This window comes from Canis lupus, chromosome 34 (assembly GCF_011100685.1).
Source record: "Canis lupus familiaris isolate Mischka breed German Shepherd chromosome 34, alternate assembly UU_Cfam_GSD_1.0, whole genome shotgun sequence".
Lineage (NCBI taxonomy): Eukaryota > Metazoa > Chordata > Mammalia > Carnivora > Canidae > Canis > Canis lupus.
Genome location: NC_049255.1, coordinates 41,074,332 through 41,093,447, shown reverse-complemented (window position 1 = coordinate 41,093,447; position 19,116 = coordinate 41,074,332). Strand labels below are relative to the sequence as shown.

Genomic DNA, 19,116 nt, shown 5'->3' with positions numbered 1-19,116 from the left:
ACACAGACACCCAGGCGGGAGCAGAGCCGGGAGGCCCCGAGAGCCCGATGTGGGCAGTACTGGGTGCTGGGTCCCTGATAGGGTCCCGCCGCCGGGCTTCCTGGGACCACCCAGTATTGTCTACAACAGGCTCTCTTAAATTGGCTTGCCTGGTGTTGTGACTTGCCACCAAAACATTCTAGTTAATACAGCACCGAGCGTGGCCTTTATCAGTCTCATCCGTGCAGTCTTAGCTGAGTTGAGGACGAGCTCCCCGACCCCAAGACCTGGGGGGAGCTGCGGAGTCCCGCAGGCCTGTCGTCCCCTAGCCTGGCGCCCTGTAAGCGCCCTGGAGCCCAGCAAGGTGTGAGCAAGGTGTGAGCGGACAGGAGGCGCCCTGCTGGCCTTGGGACTCAAGCCTTGAACCCGCCAACTTTCGGGGGGCCCGCGGCCGCGGCTGCAGTCTTCTGGAAGCCCATTTATCCTGCCCCAGTGGTGATTCGGGTTTATTCAAGTGAATAGAAAGACAAAAGACAAGAAACTTTATCCCCTCTAAATTGCATTTAATAAAATTCTTGGAGAAAATGAGTGAATCGTCAGGCTTACTAATCCCCCTGGGTCTTTGTCGGAGGGAGGCTGAGGAAATGCGTGGTGTTCAACGTTTACGGGACAGCAGATCCACATGTTATCTAAGAAAACGCTGGAGTGACTTAACCTACTTCCCCCCCCACCCCGCGTTTGTTTCCAGAAGGTTTTTTCCAGCATGTGACTCACTTCCAGGCAGATCCAAAGACAAAAAGCTGGCTAATTGTGTGTCGGTGAGCCGGGTTCCAGGCTGCGCCATCGGGAGCACCCGGCCGGCCCGGGGACGGGCCTTGCCAGCCTGTGAGGAAGGCCCGGGTCGGCGGGTCCCCTGGCAGGAGGCCCAGGCCCCCCGCACGCACTCGGGCATCCGGCGGCAGATCTCAGGCCCAGGCACCGCGGGTGTCCCCTCCTCAGGGTGGCCCGTCCCCTGGCAGGAGGCCCAGGCCCCCCACACGCACTCGGGCATCCGGCAGCGGATCTCAGGCCCAGGCACCACGGATGTCCCCTCCTCGGGGTACTGCCAGCTGGGGACTCTTGGTGAATCGACCCCATTCCCTCAGGCACCGTGCGGGGCCCGGGGACACAAAGATGAACACAAACGGAGGCGCAGAGCCGCTGCCAACCTGTCAAATAAGGAAGGAGAAAGGCAGAGAAGAGGGCAGGTAGGAGGAGCTCGGGGGCCCGAGCCCCATTCCCCGCTCCTCACCGCCTCTCAGCAGCGCTTCAGCTGGTTGACAGCTTCCAACTTTTTTTTTTTTTTAAGATATATTTTATCTTAGAGAAAGAGAGAACACGAGCGGGGAGAGGGAGAGAGAGAAAACCTCGAGCAGATCTGCAGGTGCACAGCTGCCGTCCGACGTGGGCGGTACTGGGTGCTGGGTCCTCAGTACGCGGAGCCCGACCCGAGCCCAAACCAAGAGTCGGACGCCCGGCCAACGGCCACCCGGGCGCCCCAGCTTCGCCCTGCTTGAAGCCCGTTCCCTCAAGGTTTCCCCGATGCCTGTCTTCCAGCCGGTCCGCTGCTCCCACCCCGTCACCCCCACCCACACCTCCTAGATGTTTCTCTTCCGTGCTCTCTTCTCTGCGTCACCACATCCCATCTCCCAGCTTGTTCACCGCCCCCCGCGCCCCTGTCCCCACCTACCTGCCACCACTGGCCGAAGCCACCGTCACCTGTGCACCTCTGCCCCCGCGCAGGCCCCGCACGCCTGACCTAAGCCGCCTTGCCCCAGCTCCTGCGCCCCGGCCACACCAGACCTCCTTTTCCTGTCCCGCCACCCCACCCTTCCTACCCGAAGGCTTCTGCCCTGGAAGCGGATCCCCCGTGGCTGCGAGGCTCGATGCCCACCGGCCCGGCTCCTCGGCGGCCCCCGGGCTCCGATCTGGCGACCCAGCAGCCAGCGACGTTTCTCTCTCGCAGCTCCGGGTCTGGAAGCCAGAGACCAAGGTGCCCGCAGGCCAGGGCCGCTCAGAGCCGCTTCCTTCGTGGGCCGCAGGCGCAGGCCTTGCTGTGTCTTCACGTGGCACAGACGCCCCAGCGCCCAGGCCCTGTCTGCAAAGGCAGGCACCCCACCCGCGAGGCGTCCCCAGGGTCCCGCACGCATGGACCGTCACGCTGGGGAGGGGGCTTCCACCTACAGACTGGGGGCGACGCGATCATACAGCCCTTAGCAGTATTCGGGTCCGCTCCGGGGGTCACTCCCACCGCCCTCCCTCCCGCGACCCAGCTCGTGGCCTGTAAGGGCTTATCGCAATCTGTGGGGGTCACCGCGCTTCTTTCTGTCCTTGCTGGGCTCCAGATGCCCTGCCCGCCCCTGGAGGACGACCCCACGCCCAGGGATCCCTCCCTCCACCTCACTTGTCTCCCCCTCCCCAGCAGCACTCAGAGGGTGACCGTGCGCACCGTCCAGGTCCTCTCCTCCATCCTCTCCCGCCCCTCACGACTGTGTCTGCCCCGCGTCGGCCCAGACCCCTCCCCAGGAGGCCCGTCACCCCGTCATCTCCGCGGAGCCACGCTCAGCATCAGCAGCGCCTGCTGTCGCCCATCGCTGCTTCCTTCTGCAAATCAACGTTCTTCCCTTCCCTTCGCATGGAGGATGCCATCTCTCCCACCGTCTCCCCCACCCCCACCCCCTCACTGAGCTGGACCCTCCCACCTCCCTGCTGCTTCCCCCACCCATCTTCTGTCCCCCCGAAATGCTGAAGCACCTCACGTAGGAATCCTGTGGCCTCAGCTTTCAAAACCGACCCCTGATCCGGCCACCCCGACTGCCGCTGCTGGACCCTGGCCTAAACCCCAGTCCTCTCTTACCCGACTACCCCGCCGGCTTCCCAGCTGGTCTCCCCACTCCCGTCTCCCAGTCCGTCCGTAGCACGGCGGCCGAAGGCGGCCTTTGAGACTTTGTCAGGTCATGTCACTCCTGCACAAAAGCCTCCAACAGCGTTCCATTTCACTCAGAGTCAAAGCCAAAGGCCCCACGGCGACGTTCCAGAACTTACTGGATGGTCCTATCACCTACCCCCTCCCAACGTCCCCCTCCCCTCTTGCTTCCTCGCTGCATTCCGGATTCCGGTAACCGCTCCGTGTGGAGGTGGCCGTTGCCTCTGCGGAAGCTCTTCCGCGCGGTGTTTGCATGCCTTGCTCCTCGGTCAGCCAGGCGTCATCGTAATACTGTGACATAATCGGAACGTTCTTTCACCTTCCCAGAGTCCTACTTGGGTCACCCCAATACAATGCAGCCCCGTTCCCGTTCTCAGCACAACTGAGTCCCCTTGTCTTGCTCCCTTTTCCCATAGTTCTCATCACTTTCCAACCTGCTGTGTGATGCTCACCATCCGTCTCCCGCTGCGACACAGGCGCTGGCTTATCTACTGCTACGGCCCTGGCACGGAGAACCCATCAGTAGGCTTGCATCACATACTTGCTGGACACATGGAATTGGAGACTGCAAGCTGACAGACCAGAGCCTAGAATGGTGCCACGGCGCGGGCAGTCGTCGCAGCTGAGAGAGGGCTGAAGCCGTGTATTTCGAAGGCCTTGTCTGCCATGCAAAGTTACCTGAATGTTACCTTACATGCAGTGGAGGGGCCCTGAATCTTTTTAAGCGATGAGCTGTCATGACCGTGAATGTGCCGGATATGGCTCTGGACGCATCGTGGTGCACAGCAGCAGAGAGGCTGGTGGCCCAGGGCCCAGGTGACAGGCTGTGGGCAGGTGGACTGATGAGCAAGAAGCCGTGTCTGAGCCTCTCAGCTCAAGCTGGGTGAGCAGTTGCTAACTTTGCTCGCTGGCCTACCTGACAAGGTCTCCCTGTGTGCACCGGAAAGAAGCCATGGAACTCGAACGTGGGTAAGGAGGCCCTCTCAGCCCCACCGCTTTCACCTGAGCCTCAGAGTAGGGGTCTCACTTGAGTGTGTATTGTAAGAATAATAACCACTTACCCTTACACAGCACCATAGAGCTCACGGAGGATCTCTCCGACTATTTCATCGAAAAACTCAAAGACCCAGAGTACTCCAGCCGGTATGCTTAAGTATCCAGCCACTCCACCGGTTAAGAAAGGAATAACACTTACATCCTGGAATACTCCAGGGAACTTTTCTGATGAATTGCTCAGAATGTAGTTACGACACAACCTAGGGCACTCCTTTTCCCCTTCTAACAAAGATCGTACTGGACCCTAAGTTGTCAGAGATCCAAAGTTAGTGTTGTCGCTCGTCCTCATGCCATAGGTTTTGTGAACCCATAAAAGTCTCTTCTCTCCACAGTCACTTGACTGTGCGCACGGAGACACACATAAGTGCGCTGACAGGTAAAATAGGTACTTTCCCCAGTTACTCCTGCATAGAGGAAGAGATCATATTTTGCTTTCCCCAACCACTGAGAAAGCATCTATGCTTATAAAAATATTTATAGGGCTGCCAGGAGTTCCCCTTTAGTCCCCCTAGTTCTTTGCACACCCCTGAATGGGTTTGTTTCTACATAAATAGTCTTTGTACACCCCACATGCCCGTCTTCCTTGGCAGAAGCCCAATTTAGATATGACTGTATTTGAATGTTGCAGCCCAAGCAATTAGTTTCGTGTACTTAAATGTTCCTAGCTGAAGCAGCTCTAGAAATTATCTAGTGAGTCTAACTCCTTCATTTTCCAAATGAGAAAACTGAGGCTCAGCAAGCCAAGGGGAGGCAAAAGGAAATTGGTGCTCCCTACGCTGGTGCCGTGATCCAGACCATAGCAGGCTGTGCTCCTGCAGGACTTCCTTCATTCCTCTCTGCGGCCAAAAAAAAGAAACCTTTGAGGGAGGTGTATGAGTCTGAGTCCTCCAGAGAAACAGAACCAGTAGGAGACAGAGAGAAAGAGAGAAACATAGGGGCGCCTGGGGGGGCTCAGCGGTTAAGCATCTGCCTTCAGCTCAGGCCATGATCCCAGGGTCCTGGGATGGAGCCCTGCATTGGGCTCCCTGGGGAGCCCCCCCCCCTCTCTCCACCCCTCCCCCTGCTCATGTTCTCTCTTTGCTCTCCCCCTCTCAAATAAATAAATGAAATCTTAAAAAAGAAAGAAAGAAAGAAAGAAAGAAAGAAAGAAAGAAAGAAAGAAAGAAAGAAAGAAAGAAAGAAAAGGAAAGGAAAGAAGGAAGAAAGAGAGAAAGAGAGAAATAGAACTTATTTTAAGGAATTGGATCACAAAATCCTGGAGACTTGCAAGTCCAAACCTGCAGGGTGGGCAGTCAGACTTGAGTCTCAGGGAAAAGCTAATGCAGCTGTTCAAGTCCCAAGGCCATCCATTAGCAGAATTCCTTTCCACTTGAGGGAAGTCAGTCCTTTTTTTTTTTTTTTTCCCTATTTGGGCTTCAACTGATAAGATGGGGCCCACCTACATTTATGGAAGCCAACCTGCCTTACTTCGATTCTACACTCACAGAAATGTCCGGAATGATGTTTGACCAAATATCTGGTCATCATGACCCAGCATAAAATCATAAAATCCTAAAATGATTTTACGTTGACACATAAAATCAATTCCCACAGTAAATAATATAATTTTACAAATGGACTTTGAAAACCAGTCCCCAAAAAGTTTGAGTGACTTGCTCGAGTCGCCTGGCTAATTAACTGGGACCAGAACTTGGGACTTTTAAGTCCCCGAGAGTCTTCTTTCTACTAAACTATGGTCTTTCTATTAAATTCTCCAAGGAAAAGAAAGAAGATGGCAGTTGTCAAGCACCTAAAATTCTCCTATTTGCCAGGCTCTGTAGTAAATGATTCACCTACGTGAGATTGAACAGACCACCTTTGTGTAGACGTGAAAACAGTCTCCTGGAAAGGCGGAAAGCCAGTCCCAACGTGGCAAACAAGTGCTGGTAAAGCGGGGATTCCAATCTAGGTTTAGGTGGTTCCAAATACTTCCTGCCCTCTGGCTTTTCTTTTTTCCATCTGGAGTTTTTTTAATGATGTTTTCACTCATACTCACCTTCCTTTCAATTCAGCAGGATGTAGTTTCTCCCCCAAATTTTAAGAAATGGCCAGTCTTCATCCATTAGGACCATTTCCTCATTCTGAGCGCATTTTCACCCGTGGACTGGGAATCGGACGATAAGAGCCGTGTGGACTCCGTCTCGTCTGAGCGTCGTCCCAGTTTGCAAAGCTGTCCCTGGCAGCGGTGCTCTCGTCCCCTCGTCCCGTTCCTCCAAACTCTTCTGCGGCTCCTCTTTAGAAATCACTCTCGGGGCCTGCATCACTTGCTTTTCAAAAAGTAGCTTTACTGTTAGCAAATGTTCATCGTTTGATCTGATTTTGGGGAAACAGCCCTAAATCGTCTGGTGTCAGACCTGGTGATGAGTGAGGTACGTGATCAAGCTAATACAGTTGAGATCAGAGTAAAGAACATGAGGTGTGACTACAGAAGAGTGAGTGATTTTCCCGAAATAGCTGGGAAAGCGCCTTCGGGGCGCCCAGCCTCCTTTGAACAGTGACAACAAAGCTCGAACACACGTTTCAGTCAAAGAGAACAGCTCCTCAAGGGACCACACGGAACGGACGATAATGCATCCGGTGTGTCCCGGTCATCCTGTGTCCCGGTCGCTGCACGTGTGAACGTTATTTTGTAAATGATCGTATGTTTAGGAATCTTCCGGAATGAGACGGTCTCAGACAGACGCTGGTCAGTGCTGGCGGGGGGCCGACCCCGACGGCGCAGGCAGGACCGCTGGCAGCCATCAGGGCTCAGGGACAGCGGTGGAGGCATCTCGGTTCTCCTGGGTCCTGGTGATGCGGACACCGCGTCGGACCAAGGTTTCTCTCGGACACATGCTCTCCTTTTCCAAAGAGCACAAATGAGTGTGTGAGAGGAGAGGTCGGCTCCCAAAGGCCAAGGAGAGCGCGGCAGGTCTCCGGACGTCTAGGGAGGACTGTCCCCCTCCCCGGCTGACTTCCCGGGGGCCCCTCTGGCGTCCTGTGTGGCCCGTGCGGCCCCCCCGAGGTTCCACACACGCTTGCTTGGCCGAGGTACGGAGAGCGCGCCGAGCCCTCCTGATTACAGGAGGCTCCGGCCCCCGACGGCAGCGGGCAGGCTGGGCCCTGTGCCCCATGGGGACTCCAGTCCCTGAACGTGTCCTGCGCGGGGGGACGTGTCCCCGGCTGGACCAGAGGCAGTGGCCGCGTGTCGGCTCCGCGTGCACACCGTCGGGGGATGAGGTACTGCCAGCCGGCAGGGTCGAGGTCCAAGTTCGGGTCAGGTCGTGGCTGGCAGCAGGTGCCAGGAGTGGGAGGCACGGCCACGGGGATGCAAGAGGCCCCGCGTGGGACAAGGGCCAGGGAGGGTGGCAGCCGGGCCCACGGGTACATGGGCCCTAGACCGGGACACGCTCGACAGGCACTGGCTGGCCGCGGGGCCCGGGACAGGCTTCCAAGGTAAAGGCTGGGTGGCCGTCGTGGGGACCACAGCCCGTGGGTCGGGGTGTGAAGCCCAGGGTGCGGCGGGGTAATGCTCGTGCGTGGCGTTGAGCACACGCAGTGGGACAAAGCAGGGGAACCTGTCCCGCACCCGTCGCCCCATGACCCAGGCCCCCCTGGTCACCACTGTGCGGGGTCACCAGGCCGCCCGTCGGGGAAGCCTCTGAGCAGCAGGCTGCCAAAGGCGAAGTGGATGCTCATCAAAAGGAATCACGAGAGTCAGTGGGGCACTGAAGTCCCCCCCTGCCACCGGCCACCGACCATCAGCTGACTCTTGCCCGGAGCAGTGACAGAGGGAGCTGAACCCTGTCCCGTCCGTCTGCGTGCTCATGGAACTTTCCTGCACAGTCGGTGTTTGCTGGCTTCTCCGTCCCGCCGACACCCCTGCGGGTGCTGAGCCCCACCAGCCCCTCGGGGCACCTGCTGCGCCCAGGCATCACCCCCCGAGCCAGGTGCAGGACTCCCGACAGTTGGCTGCGGCGGCTCAGGCCCCCTTCCCCACCATGGGCCCAGAAAGGCGGCGGCCGGGAATGCTGGGGACCCCAACCTACACCGCACCTCACACTCGTCCTTACTGAGGAAGCTCCGGGAGGGTTCCTGCTGGAAAGCCGAGCAGACACTCTCAGGTGGGATCAAATGCCACGCATCTCTCTCTCTGCAACTAACAACCTGAAAAAAAAGAAAATCTCCGCACTTTCATGCCGCCGATGGGCAGGAGAACAGATGCCCCACAGACAGAAGAGGGCTTCTGGAGAGTTTAAACAGGAAGGGATTACGGGGGACGGCTCTAGGCCAGATGTGCTCCAGCTTCCGTGACTGAGACTCGGCTAGAAACACACTCTACACTGTGACTCGGGGGCCGCGGATGTAGCCGTGTGTACACACACTTCATATAAATCTAGATACAAATCACCTAAAACAGATCAGCGTTTACTAGGGACAACCGGATATTTTTGCTATCCCATTTATTCCGTCTTGTTCTCTTTCTCTCCCTCTTTCTTCCTTTTTTTCATTTTATTTTTATTTTTTGTATATTTTTTATTGGAGTTCCTCCCCCCCCCGTTTTTAATGCTTGTCGCAACGCACGAAATAGATGTATTTCATTACCTATGTGGGCATACCTGGTTTCGTTGCACTTTGCTTTCTTGAACTTTGCAGATATTGCACTTTTTTCTTTTTTACAAATAGAGGGTCTGCGGCAACCCTGCGTTGAGCAAGTCTGTTGGCGCTATTTTCCGAGCGGCATTTGCTCACTTGGTGTCTCTGTGTCACGTCTTGGTGATTCTCCCAATTCTCCGAACTTTCTCATCATCATATTTGCCATGACGTCTGCAATCAGCGGTGTCCGATGTTACTGCTGTGATCGTTCCATGGTGTCAGCGTCACACGCAGAGGACGGCAGACTTAAGGAACGGTTGTGCCCTGACCGCTCCATGGACTGGCCACGGCCCCCAGCGCTTCCCCTCCTCTCAGGCCTCCCTAGTCCCTGAGACTCAGCAGCATTGAAATTGAGCCAGTTAACAACCCTGCAACGACCTCCAAGTGCTCAAGTGAAAGGAAGAGTCCTACATATCTCACTTCAAATCAAAAGCTAGAAATGATTCAGCTTCATGAGAAAAGCATGTCAAAAGCCAAGACAGGCCCAGAGTGAGACCTCTGGCACTAAATACTTAGCTATGGTGAATCCTAAGGAAGAGGTCTTGAAGGAAATCAAACGTGCAGCCCCAGTGGACACACGGATGGTGGAGCTAAACAGCCTATGGCTGGTGTGGACCAAGTCTGAGTGGTCCAGATAGAAGATCAAACCAGCCACGGCATTTCCTTCAGCTGAGCCTGATGGAGGGCAAGGCCCCTACTCTCCTCACTCGTCTGGAGGTTGAGAGAGGTGAGGAAGCTGCAGAAGAAAAGCATGCAGCTGGCAGAGGCTGGTCCATGGGGCTGAAGGAAAGAGGCCACCGTCTCCGCAACTCCAAACTGCAAGGTGAGGCAGCAAACGCTGACCTACAAACAGCAGCCGGTTAAGATCCAGCTGAGACGACTCATGAAGGTGGATACACCGAACAACAGACTTTCGATGTAGACGAAACATCCTTCCATTGCAAGAAGGTGTCATCCAGGGCTTTTGTAGCTAGAGAGGAGAAGTCGATGCCTGGCTTCAGAGTATCAAAGGGCAGGGGGACTCTCCCGCTAGGGGCCTGCGCAGCCGGTGACCTGAAGTCAGTGCTCACTGGCCATTCCAAAGACCCTAGGGTCCTCGACAATCATGCTAGATCTGCTCTGCCTCTGCCTGGATGACAGCACATCTGCTGACAACATGGCTTATGGAATAGTTTACGCCCACTGTTGAGAACTACTGCTCAGGGGAAAAAAAAAACAAACCTTCAAAATAGTGCTGCTCGTTGACAATACACCGGGTCGCCCAGGAGCTCTGATGGATCAGGTGTGCCCGATGTTCATGCCTGTGCCACAACACCCTTCCATAGCCCATGAGGAAGAAGTTCAACTTTCAAGTCTTACTGTTTGAGGAACACGCTTCATAAGGCTACAGTTTCTATGGATAGTGATTCCTCTGACAGATCTGGGCAGGATAAACTAAAGACCTCCCAGGAGGGGGTCACACTCTAGGGGCTATGAAGACCACCCGTGACCCACGCGAAGAAGTCGAACTATCGACATTAACAGGAGTTTGAAAGATGTTCACTTCGGCCCTCCTGGAGGACTCTGGAGCGTCAAGACTTGGGGCGAGGGAGAAACTGCAGGTGTGAAAACAGCAAGAGACCTAGAATTGGAAGTGAAATCTGAAGATGAGACTAAATCGCTGCAATCTCATGAGAAACCTCGAGCAGATGTACGGTTGCTTCTAATGGAAGGGCAGAGAAAGTGGTGTCTTGAGATGGAATCTGCTCCTGGTGAAGCTGCTGTGAAGACTGTAGAAATGACAACAAGGGATTTAGAATATGACATCAACTTGGTTGGAGAGGATTGGTTTCAATTCTGAAAGGGGTTCTGCTGTGGGTGAAATGCAATCCGACAGCATCACCTGCTACAGAGAAATCGCTGGTAAGAGGAAGAGTCGGTCAACGTGGGAAACTTCACTCCGGTCTTATCGTAAGGAATTGCCACAGCCACCAAGCTTCAGCAACCGCCACCCTGATCATGGGCGGCGGCAGCAACGCGAAGGCAAGACCCTCCACCAGCAAAAAGATCACGACTTGCTGAAAGCCCAGATGATAGCTTCTTTTTTGGCAATAACATATTTGTTAATTCAAGTGTTTTTTAATTGACTTAACAGACTGTCACATAATGTGAACATAACTTGTACGTGCATCGGGAAACCAAGAAATTGGCTTGAGCCGCTCTACTGCGGTGTTCCAGCAGTCACCTTACTGTGGTTATCCGGAACAGAACCTGCAACAACTCCAGGGCACGCCTCTCATTCGGGGAGCACTGCTCTCGGCTGGTGTCCCAGACACCACGGACTCCCAGGCCCCAGAACCGGCTGCCTCCTGCCCGGAGCGGGAGGCCTATATCCCCGGGCGCAGGCGCTGCCGAATCCAGAGCCCCCAGGTCACGGTCACGGCGCTGCACCGCCTCGAGCCAGCCACCCCCACCGCAAGCCTGCCAATCTCGCCTCTCAAGTCACAGTTTATGGGACCGGCGGGAGCCTATCTGCAAGGGACTCTAAGAAATGCAGTTTCTAGCTTTCCAGCCTCAGCGAGCGGTGAGGGCTTCTAAGTAAGAACGATGGCTGCTGTGGAGCAAGCAAGGTGGGGGTGCGGGCTCCACACTCAGACATCTCGAGACCTCCAGGCTACCTGCCTCCTAGTCCTCGCAGCGAGAAATCCTCAGCCCACGGCATTCCCGGGGTCCCCACAATTCTGGGAATCCGAGAACCCTGACTGTGGCTCCACTCTTCCCTGGATGCACTGAGCACGCTAAGCTAAGGTAACTTAGAGAGTTTTAACCAGTTTGGGGGACCTGGGGGGCTCAGTCAGTTAGGCAGCCACCTTGGGCTCAGGTCATGACCCCAGGGCCCTGGGATGGAGCCCCCCTCCCTCTTCCTTCCCCTGTTTGTTCTCTCTCTCTCTCTTTCTCTCTCTCATAAAGTATTTTAAAAAATGTTTTTAAGTAAAAATTAAAAATAAAAAAATGAATTTTTAAAAGAAGAATTTTAACCAGTCTGACTCTGTCGATACGGTCACTGAAGCGCCTAGTGACCTCTGAGCCCCAGGAACCTGCAGCCACTGGAGCCGTAAGGCCGCGCATCACATTAATGATAGCGAGCGACACGGGGGACGGTGGCTCAGGCGCGAGCCGCTCAGGGCACACAGGGGACAAGGCCCGGCCGGCCCCGGGGAGTCACGGGGGAGTCCAGGCGCTGGCCCTCTGCTTGAGTTTTGAGGGGTGAGCAGCGGTTTCAAGGTCGTGAGGCAGAGGAAGTGCCAGGGAGCCCAGGTGATGGGCACGAGGGGCCGCGACCGTTCCACGCCATCGGCAACGAGTCAGATGAGGAAATGTGGTGGCCACAAAGCTGCGGGAAGAGGCCGTGGTGGCCCTCCCAATGCAGGGCCACGAGGCGACAATGACGGTTCGTTTGAACACTGCAGGTTTATTGACAGTTCGTTCGAACACTGCTGCTTCGTGAGATTTCTGGGGTCGAGCACATGGATTGAGGGTTTACTCCTTATTTATTGAATGTCCTGTACTGGGTGTTGTTAGTGATACGGGGCGGAGCCTGGGGGAGCAGGAAGCGAGGCCTTACATTATGATGCAAATACCAGATGCAAATATGAATGAACATCTGGAAATGGGTCATTTATAACAACACTGCTATGGGCGACTGAGTTTTGGGGGGTATTTCAGGGAATATGTATTTACATAGAGTCTATAAAAATACCCTTAAAAGAGTCAGCAATGGACCCATTTGTGATTGTGTCCTCGTTGTCGGGAAGAGGGTCTCTTCACATAAATGCACAGCTGTCACGAAGAAGCACCCCGAGGCCGCACCCTTCCATGTCAGCATCATAATTTTAGACTGACTTCCGGGCCCCAAACCACTTAGAAACTGTTCACCAGGACGTAGCTGCGGTTGCAAGGAGCCGACTGAGGGCAGGCAAATGTGACGCGCTGAGGAGTCTCACCAACTAGTAACGTGAAGGTGTCGATAACAGCGATACGGTGACGGGGCTCTCAGCTGCACCCCGATGCCAGCAGAAAGGGATGCGGTTCTCTGACGCCCCTCGTGAGCGCCCCGTACTCTCCCCAGGTCCGTTTTGCACCAACGGATGCCGGCCGACTTACGTGTTCCCGTGGCCGCGGTGAGTGTCTGCCTTGCCCAGAGACAGCGACCCTGAGCTGCCGCAGGAAGTCCTGGCCGCACGCTCCCCGCCACCTCCCCGCCCTCGCTGCTCACTGACTCATAACTTCCAACTACGATCAGCACGCTGGGGGGAAGGATACAGCCACTGGGCAGGGCAGCGGCCAGGAGAGCTGGCCAAGGCCTATCCGGTGACCAGGGGCGGCAAAGCACAAGTCAGACAGCCACCCTAACGACGGTACCAACACCCAGAGCCCGAGGACACTTGAGCACCAAGCCCCTGCTGTCCCGCTGCTTCCCTGCACGCCGCACACCCCCCTGCACGCCGACCTCAACGGGGCCGTGCAGCTTGATTCAGCAGCTCGCCATGAACTGCAAAATCGGCAAGTGGCCCATCGCCCTGAGCGGCGTCACGGGAATCGAACCCGCGGGGGCCAAGTTACAACCGAGGTTTGGGGAGCCCTGGGCTCGAGGCCGAGGGATCCCGTACGGTCGGGTCGGGCTGGCCCTTCCCTCCTCCTGTTGGGAGACGTCCTCTCCCACGGCCACGCTGCCCGCACTGTCGGGCGGGCTCAGGTAGGAAACCCGACTCTGCCCTTCGTCTTTCCTCGGTCAGGCCCCACGGCTGCCGGACAAACCCAGCCACCTAAACTACCTCACCCCTTTTCAGTTTGCAACCCTCTGTCACCACCTTGAAAATGCACAGGTGCCTGCGGTTCTCTAAATGCACTCGCGAGAGCCCCCCCTTATTTCGCAGGACACTCGCGGAGCCCCTGGCGAACGGAGAGGCTTCTGGTGACAGAGGAGAGCTCTCGATGGGTGCGCGGCCCAGCGGCAGGGGCCCAAACAGCTGACGGCCCGGCAGCCGGAGGAACCGGCAGGAGCCAAGCCAAGTCAGGGTTCACGGTTTCACTCAGTCCCTCGGCCAGCTCACTACTGGCCGACCCGGCATTCTGAGGAGAGAAGTTTCCTTTAGAGCCACAGAAATCAAACGTGCAAAGGAATGAACGAGTGAGGGCAGCCAGGCGGCGGGGGGAGCGGCAGAGAGCCGCGCGGTGACCGCGGGATGACGCTCGGGGAGCATTCGCTAGGCCTGAAGACAGGGTCACGGGTTACGCTGCGATCGCTAGAAAATGAGGATGCTCCGCTGCAGGGGGACCGGACAGACGGCGAGACAAACGACGGACCCGCACATGTGGAAACTGAGTCACGCAAAATGGAGCAGTAGGGGTCCCAGGGCGCGGCGGCGGGCGACCCGAGGCAGGTCCCAGGCCGGGCCGCTGCTCACCGTCAGGGGCCTAAAGGCTGATTATCTGTTTTCGACCCCTGTGGCTGTGAACGAGATTAGAAGGTCCGTACGATGGGAGACCCAATGGCATATGGTGTGACACAAGAAAACAAACGTACTTAGATAAAATCCTTCCCGTCCCGAATAACTCGGCTCGCTGTCGAGGAGGGCCAGGTCCGCACAGCCGTGCTGGCGCTGTTGGCCACGGCTCTGCTCTGTTCATATTCGTGGTCAGCAGCAAAGGAAGAGGACGCCGAATTCCCAAAGGAAGACTTACCTGGTGCACAGCTCTTCAGAGACCGAGTTATTTCCCGTTTCAATGAAAAGAGTCTATTTTTGTGAGATCATCTCTCCAGACACATGGCTTCTCAAGGAGTATCGTTACGACTTTCTCACGTCAAAAAAAATGACCTGATAGACTCATCGGAGGCTTTTGAGTGGAAAACAGAACAAACCCACCTTGTAGGACTCAGGGCCTGTACTTACTACCAGGAGTTACGGCTGTTGTTACTTCAGCCTCTTTTTCCAGAAGGATCGTAGGAACGTTACTCAAAAGCAGGTCCCCGTTGCGGCAGCCTGGCCAGAGTGGGAAGGTCGGCAGGCCATTGCTGGGGGGGTGGGGGAGGTACCGGGAAAGGTGTGATGGCGGGAAGGGGCGCCTGGTCACCAGACCCACTGGCCTGCTGGGGGCCAGCCAGCTTCGCCACATAGCGGGTCCCGCCTTCGGCCTTCCCATGTAGGCCCAACCCTGAGCAGAGATTTGTAGGGAGCGGTGACCTTCACAGGTCACAACTGAGTCCCGTCCCCACCACATGCCAAACCCCAAGCCCAGCTCTGTCTCCCTCGACGACTCTGTGAGGGTGTATGGGGTGGGAGAGTATGGGGGGGATAGGAGTGGGAGACAGGAGGGGAGTGGGGGCTCTACACTGCCCTGGGCACGGTCAGAGAGGAGGGGGCGCTCACACCCCCGGGCACCGTCAGAGAGGAAGGGGTGCTCACACCACACTGACCAGGTCCGCCACACGGTCTCCCTTGCCCGGCACAGGTGGCAGGTGTGCCCTCTAGCCACCCGTGAGGACACCCGGGGCACGGACACTGGGGAGCCGTGGGAACCTCTGCCTCAGGACCCAGAATCTCCCCTGGATTCACTAGTCAACTCCTTCTTTCTTTGTGACTCAAGAATTATTTTTAAAAGTGGTTTTTAGGAACAGTAGATGCAGAAGATCTCCTGGAGGACGGACCACTGAGCCCTAAACGCTGCGTGTGTGTTTGAGTGCACGATGTGCTCCCACCCTGCACACCCCAGAAGCACACGTTCACATCAGGTGCCGTGCTCCGGGCTCCTCTGAAGAATACGGCGAGCATCGGCGGCAGCGCGTCACCCCCACAGCCACTCAGGGGAGCTGCTCTCCCCTCCCGGTCTTACGTGGGTAAACGCCGCACCTCTCCTGAATCGATTTTTTTTTTTTTTGATCTTATGAATATCCGGAATCTTAGAGTTGCTCATCGATCCCACTTTGCTAGGCCTACCGAGCAACCCAGGGCCGCACTGACACCCTTCGCCAGCCCTAAACCAAGACGCCATCGGGTTCATCTCCGGGTACAGCCGTTACCCACCCTCACCAGGCTCCTGCCAAAACCAAAACAACTCCGTCTTCCCCCTGACGGCCCCTAGTATCCGTCTCCCATTTCTGTATCTTACACAGAGGGGAGCCCTCACAGTCCAAGGGGGGTAAAGCAGCATGAATTTGGTTGTATTTGCGCTTTGGGCCTCGGCTCAATTCCAGCTTCGCTGTGGGGGTCGTTCGGAAAGACAGATGTGATAGGAGCCCCCGGGTCGCCCTGCCTCAGTGGGCAGGAAGCTGAGCAGCTCGCCCCCTCTGATGTCCGCCAACGGCCCCCTCGCTGGCATCCCCAGCATCTTAGGGGCAAAGAGCACCGGGCACAGAGTGTGGGGCAGGATTGCTCCTAGTGACGGCCTTTGTTTAACGAGGAGCCGTGGAAACACGGGACCTGAGGGCACAGTTTAGGAAGGACCTGCGGGCCACCCGCCGAGTGACCGCGAGCAAGGCCTACCCTCTCTGAGCTTCTCGTCTGTGTCGTGAAATACAAGGCACTGGGCCATTGGCCTGGAGCATCTCTGGAGCCTCGCACAGCACAGGCAACCGGCGAGGAATTCTTTGAACACAATAGGAAAAACGATCACGTCAAAGATCTCCCCAAGCATTTTAGAAACACGTGACTATGTCTAGGGGGGAAAACCCACAAACACTAGCGGGACACCTACACGTGGTAAAGTCGGCTACCATGGCTGCTTGTCCTCCCCTGTGCGCAGCCGGAGGCCACGGCTCAGCCCCGCGCACACGGAGGCTGTGTAGACAAGTCGTACTCGTGTGAGTTGGAATTCGAGGGCGACACCCAGACATTCATCCGTGTCTCGGATTCAGGGATCGGGCGCTGCACTCGGAAGGCTGCCTGGGATGCCCAGGGCAGGTGGACACAGAGCAGCCTGCTGCAGGGGTGCTCAGCCGGGCACAGCTGCCAGGACCTCCCCAGGTCCCCGACGGCCCGCGTCACCATGGACGACATCGGGCATCTCCCAGCCGGGATCCAGGAGGACCGCCAGTCGGCCATGCCGCCTGCACTCCGGGACCTTGTGCCCAAAAGGCACCTTATGGCGAAACAAGGGATTGGCCAACCTCTGGGCTAACGGAGGGCCAGCTACGAACGCTTCCTGCGCGTGTTGCGAAACCCTGAGATGATGGGGAAGTTCCGCATTGCTCTCCGAATTTCCCTTCCCCCGTGACTTCCATTGGTCACACAAGCCACTGTCTGAAGCGAGCTGGCCAAAGCATGATGTTGTAATTTTCCTTGGTTCATACTCCTAAATCGAATCCGCTTAGACAAAGACCTGAGAAAACAACAACAACAAACATTTAAGTCTCTTGAGCTATGGAAGGCTCTTCCTGTTTTTCCTCCCTATTGGCTGGTCCTGTTCTCTGTTAACAGATCCATCCTTTGGATACTTACTCGGAGGCCAAAAACAAGAGGAAAAAAACAAAAACGCCCCAGAAACTGGGTAGTTAAGCATAAGAACTCAGACACTTGTGGTTTGATATAAACGCACTGACATAGCGCGCAGGCCCTGAAATCTCAATTACGCGGCCAACGCCAACGATCCACTTTGATGCATAAATGTTAATACTATTTTCTTTGACTCACAGTGTATGCATTCAACATTCTCTTTGGCCTTACTTACAAGAGAGTTTCTTTCTTTCTTATTTTTTTAAGGGTAAAGGTGTGGGAATTTCCCAACCACATTGTTCCACTTTCTATCTTCTTCTTTCTCTTCTGATTTTATTTTCACTGCAGACCAGAGTGAAGGCAAGTGTGTACTGTTTGCTGGCGGATGGGAACCGGGGAGCACCTGACTCCGGACCCCTGAGAAAGCAGGGCCCTCGCACTTCCACGTGACTGGCTGGCAAAATCGGAGTTCTGGAACATCTACCCTCCCCTGGCCGGGTTTCATTATTCCATGAATACAAGTCTGAAATTTCTGACCCCAAAGATTGAGTGACTCACCTTTGTAAGGTACACGGGCAGACAGGAGCGCGTATCTGTGTTTGTTTCTATCTGCATAAAATATTGAAAAACACGCAAGAAACTACTAAAGTGATTTCCTGAAGGAAAAGAAAAAAGAGGGAATGAGCATCTTCCAATGATCACGGGCCGGTTTAATCTGACCCCCTTCGCTGCTTCTTCGGTAATAAATGGACTGTCATGCGCTTCCAGGGCTGAGCCGCCCCGGGGGGCCCAGGGGCTCAGGACTGGAGGGCTCAGGGCTCCCATCCCCCAAGCACGTGGCCTCGGGCCTCGGGCCGGGTCACCCGGTAAGGAATTTGCCCCCTTAGCCGACCCCCCGCCGGACACACGTGTGCGCCGTCTTCCTGCACGCGGCCCCGGTGGCCCAGGTGCGAGGGGTGGGAACTGCACACACTCCGGTCATCAGGTGACAGGTGGTGGTGATGGCGCTTTCCATCCTTCCCCTCCTGCCTGCCCCCCCCCCCAAGTCCCCCACGGCTCTCGCAGCCCGGGCCACACTGGGAGTCGAGGTGGCTTGGGGGCAGGTGCGCACAGTGCAGGCGGCAGGGCAGGTGCGACCGCAGCGGGCCACCGTGCTCTCCGCAGCGTCATCTGATTTTCCTGAAAACATTTGTCCTTGCTGCAAGTGGATTAGAGGTCAGCGCGCAGGACTGGCAGGCGGGATTTGTGGTTTCTATTATTAGCTGGGCCACAGTGTTATCACCCAAGGGCGAGCCCTGAGCCGAGCGGTTTACCCGAGATAGAGCTCGATCCGGAGCCGGCCGGCCTGCCCGTGAGAGCCGCAGCCCAGAGCCAGCCGAGGCAGAGGGTCCAGGGCACAGTGTCCCTGCGTGCCTGGGTTGCCGCGACCTGTGCACAGGGCCTCTCTGGACACGGAAACTGCAAGATGCCCAACTTTCTACAGAAGGAACAGAAGCCACTCTCTGAGGAAGGCCTGTTGGAGGAAGGGGGGACCCTGAGTGTTGCTTTCCCGATGTGCTCTGGGGTCCCCGCACAAACTTATAGGCTTCCACCTGTGACTCTGCATTGTGGGGGGGGGAGGACGAGGCCAAACGAACACTCAGGTTGTTGGGAGAAGTAGGCCCGCAGGTGGTGGTGGTATGTTCTCAGATGGCCACGGGTGTTTCCTTGACTACAGATGCCGCGATTCAAGCTGGATCAAAGAACCTAGGTGAGAAGGGGGGAAAAAGAATCCTGCGTGTGCTCAGCTCGCAGAGAGATCTAGAATAGCCTTCGGAGCTTAAAAAGAAGAATCAAATGCATTCAGAATACGTTGTGTCAGCCCCGCAGCGCTCAGATGACAGAGCCCACGGCCTCTCCGCGCTGCTGCAAATACCCGGGGCGCATATGCTCGTTCCCGATCCAGAGCCTCACGACCTCCTCTCACCCGAG

At 56.3% G+C, this 19,116-nt stretch overlaps 1 long non-coding RNA gene across 4 annotated transcripts; it reads right to left on the bottom strand.

Annotated features, from left to right (window-relative positions):
* Window positions 1-527: 527 nt before the first annotated feature.
* LOC111093878 lies at window positions 528-4,967 on the bottom strand. 4 transcript variants are annotated; one of them, XR_005384035.1, is made up of 5 exons: window positions 3,397-4,965; window positions 2,876-3,235; window positions 1,857-2,622; window positions 1,023-1,187; window positions 528-862 (listed from the first exon to the last, which is right to left on the bottom strand). It is a non-coding gene; the product is annotated as an uncharacterized LOC111093878 (long non-coding RNA). The 4 variants fall into 4 exon arrangements; XR_005384032.1 differs by having other exon boundaries at window positions 528-1,187; window positions 3,397-4,967; XR_005384034.1 differs by having other exon boundaries at window positions 528-1,187; window positions 1,857-2,205.
* Between the last annotated feature and the right edge of the window lie 14,149 nt (window positions 4,968-19,116).